Source organism: Cicer arietinum, unplaced genomic scaffold, assembly GCF_000331145.2.
Source record: "Cicer arietinum cultivar CDC Frontier isolate Library 1 unplaced genomic scaffold, Cicar.CDCFrontier_v2.0 Ca_scaffold_5784_v2.0, whole genome shotgun sequence".
NCBI classification, from domain to species: domain Eukaryota; kingdom Viridiplantae; phylum Streptophyta; class Magnoliopsida; order Fabales; family Fabaceae; genus Cicer; species Cicer arietinum.
In genome coordinates, this window is record NW_027339431.1 from 1 (window position 1) to 11,811 (window position 11,811).

The window sequence follows — 11,811 nt, forward strand, 5'->3', positions numbered from 1 at the left end:
GGTCATTTTCGTCCTTCTTAGATTTATTCTAGTCCAATTAGGGTGTTTAACCAATCTTGTGCAGCAAATAGGTGTGTTAGTGTCATTTGATGAACATTTAGGTCATTGGACGAACAACTAGGTCATTGGGAGAACATTTAGATAATTTTCGTACTCCCTAGGTTTATTCTAGTCCAATTAGGGTTTTTAACCAATCTTGTGCATCGAATAGGTGTGTTTGTGTCATTGGATGAACATTTAGGTCATTTTCTTCCTCCCTAGGCTTATTCTTGTCCAATTAGGGTTTTTAACCAATCTTGTGCATACAATAAGTTTGTTTGTGTCATTGGATGAACATTTAGGTCATTTGCGTCCTCCCTAGGTTTATTCTAGTCCAACTAGGGGTTTTAACCAATCTTGTGCATGAAATAGATGAGTTTGTGTCATTGGATGAATATTTAGGTCATTTTCGTCCTCCCTAGGTTTGTTCTAGTCCAATTAGGGTTTTTAACAAATCTTGTGCATCCAATCGGTGTGTTTGTGTCATTGGATGAACATTTAGGTCATTTTCGTCCTCCCTAGGTTTATTCTTGTCCAATTAGGGTTTTTAACCAATCATTTGCATCCAATAGGTGTGCTTGTGTCATTGGATGAACATTTATGTCATTTTCGTCCTCCCTAGGTCTATTCTAACCCAATAAGGGTTTTTAAACAATCTTGTGCATCCAATTCGCGTGTTTGTGTCATTGGATGAACATTTAGGTCATGTTCGACCTCCCTAGGTTTATTCTAGTCCAGTTAGGGTTTTAACAAATCTTGTGCATCCAATAAGTTCATTTGTGTCACTGGATTAACATTTAGGTCATTTTCGTCCTTCTTAGGCTAATTCTTGTCCAATTAGGATTTTAACAAATCTTGTCCATCCAATAGGTTCATTTGTGTCATTAGATGTACATGTAGGTCTTTTTTGTCATTCTTAGGTTTATTCTAGTCCAACTAGGGTGTTTAAGCCATCTTGTGCATTAAATAGGTGTGTTAGTGTCATTTGATGGACATTTAAGTCATTGGACGAACATTTAGGTCATTGGGAGAACATTTAGGTAATTTTCCTCCTCCCTAGATTTATTCTTGTCCAATTAGGGTTTTTAACCAATCTTGTGCACCGAATAGGTGTGTTTGTGTAATTGGATGAACATTTAGGTCATTTTCGTACTCCATAGGTTTATTCTAGTCCAATTAGGGTTTTTAACCTATCTTGTGCATCGAATAGGTGTGTTTGTGTCATTGGATGAACATTTAGGTCATTTTCGTCCTCCCTAGTCTTATTCTTGTCAAAATAGGGATTTTAAACAACCTTATGCATCCAATAGGTGTGTTTGTGTCTTTGGATAAACATTTAGGTCATTTTCATCCTCCGAAGGATTATTCTTGTCGAATTAGGGTTTTTAACCAATCTTGTGCATCCAATAACTTCATTTTTGCCATTGGATGAAAATTTATGTCATTTTCGTCCTCCTGAGGTTTATTCTAGTCAAATATGGGTTTTTAACCAATCTTGTGCATCCAATAGGTGTGTTAGTGTCGTTAGATGAACATTTAGGTCATTTTCGTCCTCCCTATGCTAATTCTTGTCCAATTAGGGTTTTTAACCAATCTTATCCAATAAGTTCATTTGTATCATTGGATTAACATTTAGGTCATTTTCGTCCTCCCGAGGTTTATTCTAGTCAAATATGGGTTTTTAACCAATCTTATCCAATAAGTTCATTTGTATCATTGGATTAACATTTAGGTCATTTTCGTCCTCCCGAGGTTTATTCTAGTCAAATATGGGTTTTTAACCAATCTTATCCAATAAGTTCATTTGTATCATTGGATTAACATTTAGGTCATTTTCGTCCTCCCGAGGTTTATTCTAGTCAAATATGGGTTTTTAACCAATCTTATCCAATAAGTTCATTTGTATCATTGGATTAACATTTAGGTCATTTTCGTCCTCCCGAGGTTTATTCTAGTCAAATATGGGTTTTTAACCAATCTTGTGCATCCAATAAGTTCATTTGTGTCATTGGATGATCATTTAGGTAATTTTCGTGCCCCATAGGCGTATTCTTGTCGAATTAGGGTTTTTAACCAATCTTGTGCATCCAATAACTTCATTTTTGTCTTTGGATGAACATTTAGGTCATTTTTGTCCTCCCTAGGTTTATTCTAGTCCAATTAAGGTTTCTAACCAATCGTGTGCATCAAATAGGTGTATTTGTGTCATTGGATGAACATTTAGGTCATTTTCTTCCTCCCTAGGTTTATTCTAGTCCAATTAGGGTTTTTAACCAATCTTGTGCATCCAATAGTTGTGTTTGTGTCATTGGATGAACATTTAGGTCATTTTCTTCCTCCCTAGGTTTATTCTAGTCGAATTAGGGTTTTTAACCGATCTTGTGCATCCAATAAGTTCATTTGTGTCATTGAATTAATTTTGAGGTCATTTTCGTCCTCCCAATGCTTATTCTAGTTTAATTAGGGTTTTTAACCAATCTTGTGCATCCAATAGGTGTCTTTGTGTCATTGGATGAACATTTAGGTCATTTTCGTCCTCCCTAGGTTTATTCTAGTCCAATATGGGTTTTTAACCAATCTTGTGCATCCAATAGGTGTCTTTGTGTCATTGGATGAACATTTAGGTCATTTTCGTCCTCCCTAGGTTTATTCTAGTCCAATATGGGTTTTTAACCAATCTTGTGCATCCAATAGGTGTCTTTGTGTCATTGGATGAACATTTAGGTCATTTTCGTCCTCCCTAGGTTTATTCTAGTCCAATATGGGTTTTTAACCAATCTTGTGCATCCAATAGGTGTGTTTGTGTCATTAGATGAAAATTTAGGTCATTTTCGTCCTCCCTAGGCTGACTCTTGTCCAATTAGGGTTTTTATCCAATCTTTTGCGTCCAATAGGTGTGTTTGTGTCATTGGAAGAACATTTAGGTCATTTTCATCCTCCCTAAGTTTTTTCTATTCCAATTAGGGTTTTTAACCAATCTTATGCGTCCAATAGGTGTGTTTGTGTCATTGGAAGAACATTTAGGTCATTTTCATCCTCCCTAAGTTTTTTCTATTCCAATTAGGGTTTTTAACCAATCTTATGCATCCAATAGGTGTGTTTGTGTCATTGGATGAACATTTAGGTCATTTTAGTTCTCCCTAGACTACTTCTTGTCCAATTGGGGTTTTTAACAAATCTTGTGCATCCACTAAATTCATTTGTGTCATTGGATGAACATTTAGGTCATTTTCGTCACCCCTAGGATTATTCTTGTCCAATTTAGGTTTTTAACGAATTTTGTGCATTCAATAACTTCATATTTGTCATTGGATGAACATTTAAGTCATTTTCGTCCTCCCTAGGGTTATTCTAGTCAAGTATGGGTTTTTAACCAATATTGTGCATCCAATAGGTGTATTTGTGTCGTTAGATGAACATTTAGGTCATTTTCGTCCTCCCCATGCTAATTCTTGTCCAATTAGGATTTTTAACCAATCTTGTGCATCCAATAAGTTCATTTGTGTCATGGGATTAACATTTAGGTCATTTTCGTCCGCCCTAGGCTTATTCTTGTCCAATTAGAGTTTTTAACCAATCTTGTGCGTCCAATATTGGATGAACATTTAGGTCATTTTCGTCCGCCCTAGGCTTATTCTTGTCCAATTAGAGTTTTTAACCAATCTTGTGCGTCCAATATTGGATGAACATTTAGGTCATTTTCGTCCGCCCTAGGCTTATTCTTGTCCAATTAGAGTTTTTAACCAATCTTGTGCATCCAATAAGTTCATTTGTGTCATTGGATGATCATTTAGGTCATTTTCGTCCCCCACAAGCGTATTCTTGTCGAATTAGGGTTTTTAACCAATCTTGTGCATCCAATAACTTCATTTTTGTCATTGGATGAACATTTAGGTCATTTTTCTCCTCCCTAGGTTTATTCTAGTCCAATTAAGATTTCTAACCAATCGTGTGCATCCAACAGGTGTGTTTGTGTCATTGGATGAACATTTAGGTCATTTTCTTCCTCCCTTGACTTATTCTTGTCCAATTAGGGTTTTTAACCAATATTGTGCATCCAATAGTTGTGTTTGTGTCATTGGATGAACATTTAGGTCATTTTCGTCCTCCCTAGGTTTATTCTAGTCGAATTAGGGTTTTTAACCAATCTTGTGCATCGCATAAGTTCATTTGTGTCATTGGATTAATATTGAGGTCATTTTCGTCCTCCCAATGCTTATTCTAGTTCAATTAGGGTTTTTAACCAATCTTATGCATCCAATAGGTGTCTTTGTGTCATTGGATGAACATTTAGGTCATTTTCGTCCTCCCTAGGTTTATTCTAGTCCAATATGGGTTTTTAACCAATCTTGTGCATCCAATAGATGTGTTTGTGCAGTTGATGAAAATTTAGGTCATTTTCGTCCTCCCTAATGTTACTCTTGTCCAATAAGGGTTTTTATCCAATCTTGTGCGTCCAATAGGTGTGTTTGTGTCATTGGAAGAACATTTAGGTCATTTTCATCCTCCCTAAGTTTATTCTATTCCAATTAGGGTTTTTAACCAATCTTACGCATCCAATAGGTGTGTTTGTGTCATTGGGTGAACATTTAGGTCATTTTAGTTCTCCCTAGACTACTTCTTGTCCAATTGTGGTTTTTAACAAATCTTGTGCATCCAGTAAGTTCATTTCTGTCATTGGATGAACATTTAGGTCATTTTCGTCATCCCTAGGCTTATTCTTGTCCAATTAGGGTTTTTAACGAATTCTGTGCATTCAATAACTTCATTTTTGTCATTGGATGAACATTTAGGTCATTTTTCGTCCTCCCTAGGTTTATTCTAGTCAAATATGGGTTTTTAACCAATCTTGTGCATCCAATAGGTGTGTTTGTGTCATTGGATGAACATTTAGGTCATTTTCGTCCTCCCTATGCTTATTCTTGTCCAATTAGGATTTTTAACCAATCTTGTGCATCCAATATGTTCATTTGTGTCATTGGATGAACAATTAGGTCATTTTCGTCCTCCCTAGGTTTATTCAAGTCCAATTAGGGTTTTTAACCAATCTTATTCTTCCAATAAGTTCATTTGTGTCATTGGATGAACATTTAGGACATTTTCTTCCTCCCTTGGCTTATTCTTGTCCAATTAGAGTTTTTAACCAATCTTGTGCATCCAATAAGTTCATTTGTTTCATTGGATGAACATTTAGGTCATTTTCGTCCCCCCTAGGCGTATTCTTGTTGAGTTAGGGTTTTTAACCAATCTTGGGCATCCAATAACTTCATTTTTGTCATTGGATGAAACTTTAGGTCATTTTTGTCCAACCTAGGTATATTCTAGTTCGATTAAGGTTTCTAACCAATCGTGTGCATCCAATAGGTGTGTTTGTGTCATTGGATGAACATTTAGGACATTTTCTTCCTCCCTTGGCTTATTCTTGTCCAATTAGGGTTTTAACCAATCTTGTGCATCCAATAGTTGTGTTTGTGTCATTAGATGAACATTTAAGTCATTTTCGTCCTCCCTAGGTTAATTCTAGTCGAATTAGGGTTTTTAACCAATCTTGGGCATCCAATAAGTTCTTTTGTGTCATTGGATGAACATTTTGGTCATTTTCGTCCCCCCTAGGATTATTCTTGTCGAATTAGGGTTTTTAACCAATCTTGTGCATCAAATAAGTTAATTTCTGTCATTGAATGAACATTTAGGTCATTTTTGTCCACCCTAGGTTTATTCTAGTCCAATTAGGGTTTTTAACAAATCGTGTGCATCCAATATGTTCATTTGTGTCATTGGATGAACATTTAGGTCATTTTCGTCCTCCCTAAACTTATTCTTGTCCAATTAGGGTTTTTAACCAATCTTGTGCATCCAATAGGTGTGTTTGTGTCATTGGATGAACATTTAGGTCATTTTCGTCCTCCCTAAACTTATTCTTGTCCAATTAGGGTTTTTAACCAATCTTGTGCATCCAATAGGTGTGTTTGTGTCATTGGAAGAACATTGAGGTCATTTTCGTCGTCCCTAGGTTTATTCTCTTCCAATTAGGGTTTTTAACCAATCTTATGCATCCAATAGGTGTGTTTGTGTCATTGGATGAACATTTAGGTCATTTTCTTCCTCACTTGGCTTATTCTTGTCCAATTAGGATTTTTAACAAATCTTGTGCATCCAATAGGTGTGTTCCTAGGTTTATTCTAGTCAAATATGGGTTTTTAACCAATCTTACGCATCCAATAGGTGTGTTCCTAGGTTTATTCTAGTCAAATATGGGTTTTTAACCAATCTTACGCATCCAATAGGTGTGTTCCTAGGTTTATTCTAGTCAAATATGGGTTTTTAACCAATCTTACGCATCCAATAGGTGTGTTTGTGTCATTAGATGAACATTTAAGTCATTTTCGTCCTCCCTAAACTTATTCTTGTCCAATTAGGGTTTTTAACCAATGTTGTGCATCCAAAAAGTTCATTTGTATGATTGGATGAACATTTGGGTCATTTTCGTCACCCCTAGGCTTATTCTTGTCCAATTAGGGTTTTTAACCAACCTTGTGCATCCAATAGGTGTGTTTGTGTCATTGGATGAACATTTAGGACATTTTCTTCCTCCCTTGGCTTATTCTTGTCCAATTAGGGTTTTAACCAATCTTGTGCATCCAATAGGTGGGTTTTTGTCGTTAAATGAACGTTTAGGTCATTTTCGTCCTCCCTAAACTTATTCTTGTCCAATTAGGGTTTTAACCAATCTTGTGCATCCAATAGGTGGGTTTTTGTCGTTAAATGAACGTTTAGGTCATTTTCGTCCTCCCTAGGTTTATTCTAGTCAAATATGGGTTTTTAACCAATCTTGTGCATCCAATAGGTGGGTTTTTGTCGTTAAATGAACGTTTAGGTCATTTTCGTCCTCCCTTGGCTTATTCTTGTCCAATTAGGGTTTTTAACCAATCTTATGCATCCAATAGGTGTGTTTGTGTCATTGGATGAACATTTAGGTCATTTTCGTCCGCCCTAGGTTTGTTCTAGTCAAATAAGGGTTTTTAACCAATCTTATGCATCCAATAGGTGTGTTTGTGTCATTGGATGAACATTTAGGTCATTTTCGTCATCCCTAGGCTTATTCTTGTCCAATTAGGGTTTTTAACGAATTTTGTGCATTCAATAACTTCATTTTTGTCATTGGATGAACATTTAGGTCATTTTCGTCCGCCCTAGGTTTGTTCTAGTCAAATATGGGTTTTTAACCAATCTTGTGCATCCAATAGGTGTGTTTGTGTCGTTAGATGAACAATTAGGTCATTTTCGTCCTCCCTATGCTAATTCTTGTCCAATTAGGATTTTTAACAAATCTTGTGCATCCAAAAAGTTCATTTGTGTCATTGGATGAACATTTAGGTCATTTTCGTCCTCCCTAGGTTTTATTCAAGTCCAATTAGGGTTTTTAACCAATCTTGTGCATCCAATAAGTTCATTTGTGTCATTGGATGAACATTTAGGTCATTTTCGTCCCCCCAAGGATTATTCTTGTCCAATTAAGGTTTTTAACCAATCTTGTGCATCCAATAAGTTCATTTGTTTCATTGGATGAACATCTAGGTCATTTTCGTCCCCCCTATGCGTATTCTTGTCGAATTAGGGTTTTTAACCAATCTTGTGCATTAAATAACTTCATTTTTGTCATTGGATGAAACTTTAGGTCATATTTGTCCAACCTAGGTTTATTCTAGTTCAATTAAGGTTTCTAACCAATCGTGTGCATCCAATAGGTGTGTTTGTGTCATTGGATGAACATTTAGGACATTTTGTTTCTCCCTTGGCTTATTCTTGTCCAATAAGGGTTTTTAACCAATCTTGTGCATTCAATAGCTGTGTTTGTGTCATTAGATGAACATTTAGATCATTTTCGTTCTCCATAGGTTTATTCTTGTCCAATTAGGGTTTTTAACGAATTATGTGCATTCAATAACTTCATTTTTGTTATTGGATGAACATTTAGGTCATTTTCGTCCCCCCTAGGCGTATTCTTGTCGAATTAGGGTTTTTAACCAATCTTGGGCATCCAATAACTTCATTTTATCAATGGATGAACATTTAGGTCATTTTTGTCCTCCCTAGGTTTATTCTAGTTCAATTAAGGTTTCTAACCAATCATATGCATCCAATAGGTGTGTTTGTGTCATTGGATGAACATTTAGGACATTTTCTTCCTCCCTTGGCTTATTCTTGTCCAATTAGGGTTTTTAACCAATCTTGTGCATCCAATAGTTGTGTTTGTGTCATTAGATGAACATTTAAGTCATTTTCATCCTCCTTAGGTTTATTCTAGTCGAATTAGGGTTTTTAACCAATCTTGGGCATCCAATAAGTTCTTTTGTGTCATTGAATGAACATTTAGGTCATTTTTGTCCACCCTAGGATTATTCTAGTGCATCCAATAGGTGTGTTTGTGTCACTGGATGAACATTTAGGTCATTTTCGTCTTCCCTAGGTGTGTTCTAGTCCAATTAGGGTTTTTAACCAATCTTGTGCATCCAACAGGTGTGTTTGTGTCATTGGATGAACATTTAGGTCATTTTCGTCCTCCCTTGGCTTCTTCTTGTCCAGTGAGGGTTTTTAACCAATCTTGTGCATCCAATAGGTTCATTTGTGTAATTGGATGAACATTTAGGTCATTTTCGTCCCCCTTCGGCTTATTCTTGTCCAATTAGGGTTTTTAACCAATCTTGTGCGTCCAATAAGTTCATTTATGTCATTGGATAAACATTTAGGTTATTTTCGTCCCCCTTCGGCTTATTCTTGTCCAATTAGGGTTTTTAACCAATCGTGTGCATCCAATAAGTTCATTTGTGTCATTGGATTAATATTTAGGTTATTTTCTTCCTCCGTAGGCTTATCCTTGTCCAACTAGGGTTTATAAAAAGTCTTGTACATCTAATTGGGGTGTTTGTGTCATTGGATAAACATTTAGGTAATTTTCGTCCCGCCCTAGACTTATTCTTGTCCAACTACGTTTTTTAACCAATCTTCAGCATCCAATAGGTGTGTTTGTGTCACTAGATGAACATTTAGGTCATTTTCAGCCTCCCTTGCCTTATTCTAGTCCAATTAGGGTTTTTAACCAATCTTGTGCATCCAATAGGTGTGTTTGTGTCACTAGATGAACATTTAGGTCATTTTCAGCCTCCCTTGCCTTATTCTAGTCCAATTAGGGTTTTTAACCAATCTTGTGCATCAAATACGTTCGTTTGTGTCATTGGATGAACATTTAGGTCATTTTTGTCCTACCAAGTTTAATACTAGTTAAATTAGGGTTTTTAACCAATCTTTTGCATCCAATTGGTGTGTTTGTGTCATTGAATGAACATTTAGGTCATTTTCGTATTCCCTGGGCTTATTCTTGTCCAATTAGGGTTTTTAACCAATCTTGTGCATCCAATAATTTCATTTGTGTCATTGGATGAACATTTAGGTCATTTTTGTCCCCCTAAGGCTTATTCTTGTTCAGTTAGGGTTTTTAACCAATCTTGTGCATCCAATAGGTGTCTTTGTGTCATTGGATGAACATTTAGGTCATTTTCGTCCTCCCTAGGTTTAATCTAGTCCACTATGGGTTTTTAACCAATCTTGTGCATCATGTGTTTGTGTCGTTAGATGAACATTTAGGTCATTTTCGTCCTCCCTTGGCTTATTCTTGTCCAATTAGGGTTTTTAACCAATCTTGTGCATCCAATAGGTGTGTTTATGTCAATGGAAGAATATTTGGGTCATTTTCACCCCCCCTAGGTTTATTCTATTCCAAGTAGGGTTTTTAACCAATCTTATGCGTCCAATAAGTCTGTTTGTCTCATTGGATGAACATTTAGGTCATCCAATAAGTTATTCTTGTCCAATTGGGGTTTTTAACCAATGTTGCGCATCCAATAAGTTCATTTGTGTCATTGGATGAACATTTAGGTCATTTACGTCTCCCCTAGGCTTATTCTTATCCCATTAGGGTTTTTAGCTAATCTTGTGCATCCAATAACTTCATTTTTGTCATTAGATGAACATTTAGATCATTTTCGTCCTCCCTTGGCTTATTCTTGTCCAATTAGGGTTTTTAAGCAATCTTGTGCATCCAATAGGTGTGTTTGTGTCGTTGGATGAACATTTTGGTCATTTTCGTCCCCCCTAGACTTATTCAAGTCCAACTAGGGTTTTTAACCAATCTTGAGGATCCAATAGGTGTGTTTGTGTCATTGGATGAACATTTAGTTCATTTTCGTCCTTGCTAGACTTATTCTTGTCCAATTAGGGTTTTTAATCAATCTTGTGAATCCAAGAAGTCCATTTGTGTTATTGGATGAACATTTAGGTTATTTTCGTCCCCCCAAGGCTTATTTTTGTTCAATTAGGGTTTTTAACCAATCTTATGCATCCAATAAGGTCACTTGTGTTATTGGATGAACAATTGGGTCATTTTCGTCCTCCCTAGGTTTATTCTAGTCCAACTACGGTTTTTAACTAATCGTGTGCATCCAATAGGTGTGTTTGTGTCATTGGATGAACATTAAGGTCATTTTCGTCCTCCCTAGGCTTATTCTTGTCCAATTACGGTTTTTAACCAATCTTGTGCATCCAATAGGTGTGTTTGTGTCATTGGATGAACATTAAGGTCATTTTCGTCCTCCATTGGCTTATTCTTGTTCAACTATGGGTTTTAACCAATCTTGTGCATCCAATAAGTTCATTTGTGTCATTGGATGAACATTAAGGTCATTTTCGTCCTCCCTAGGTTTATTCTAGTCCAATTAGGGTTTTTAACCAATCTTGTGCATCCAATAGGTGTGTTTGTGTCATTGGAAGAACATTTAGGTCATTTTCGTCATCCATAGACTTATTCTTGTCCAATGAGGGTGTTTAACCAATCCTGTGCATCCAGTAAGTTCAGTTGTGTCATTGGATTAATATTTAGGTCATTTTCCTCCTCCCTAGGCTTATCCTTGTCCAATTAGGGTTTTTAAAAAATCTTGTACATCTAATTGGTGTGTTTGTGTCATTGGATTAACATTTAGGTCATTTTCGTCCCCCGTACTCTTATTCTTGTCAAACTAGGTTTTTTACCAATCTTGAGCATCCAACAGCTATGTTTGTGTCACTAGATGAACATCTAGGTCATTTTCAACCTCCCTTGCCTTATTCTAGTCCAATTAGGGTTTTTAACCAATCTTGTGCATCCAATAAGTTCATTTGTGTCTTTGGATGAACATTTAGGTCACTTTCGTCCCCCCGAGGCTTATTCTTGTCGAACTAGGGATTTAACCAATCTTTTGCATCCAATTACTTCATTTTTGTCATTGGATGAACATTTAGGTCATTTTTGTCCTCCCTATGTTTATTCTAGTCCAATTAGGGTTTTTAACTGTTGAAAATATATTTATATTTATTACATATCATGTAAATAGGGATAATATCTTCCATATTTATTTTTGTATTTTTTGCCTTGAGCCTATATAAAACAGACTCCGTTGTGTAGTTCAGACACACGGTTTCACCATATGTCTCTCTCATTTTCTCTTATTCAACATGGTATCTAGAGCCTATTAAGTGAGACAAGCCTATACCGTGATTACCCCGGGACCCACTGTCCTTCGGTGAGATATTTTTTTTTCGGTAAATCGTGTCTCATTTCCGGTTTACCCTTTCTTTGTCGCTTTTCGTTCATTTTTTTTCCCGCAAATCACTCCACTGTTCATCGGGCGCACTATTCATCGCGCGGTACTGTTCATCAAAAAAAAAAAAAAAAAACAA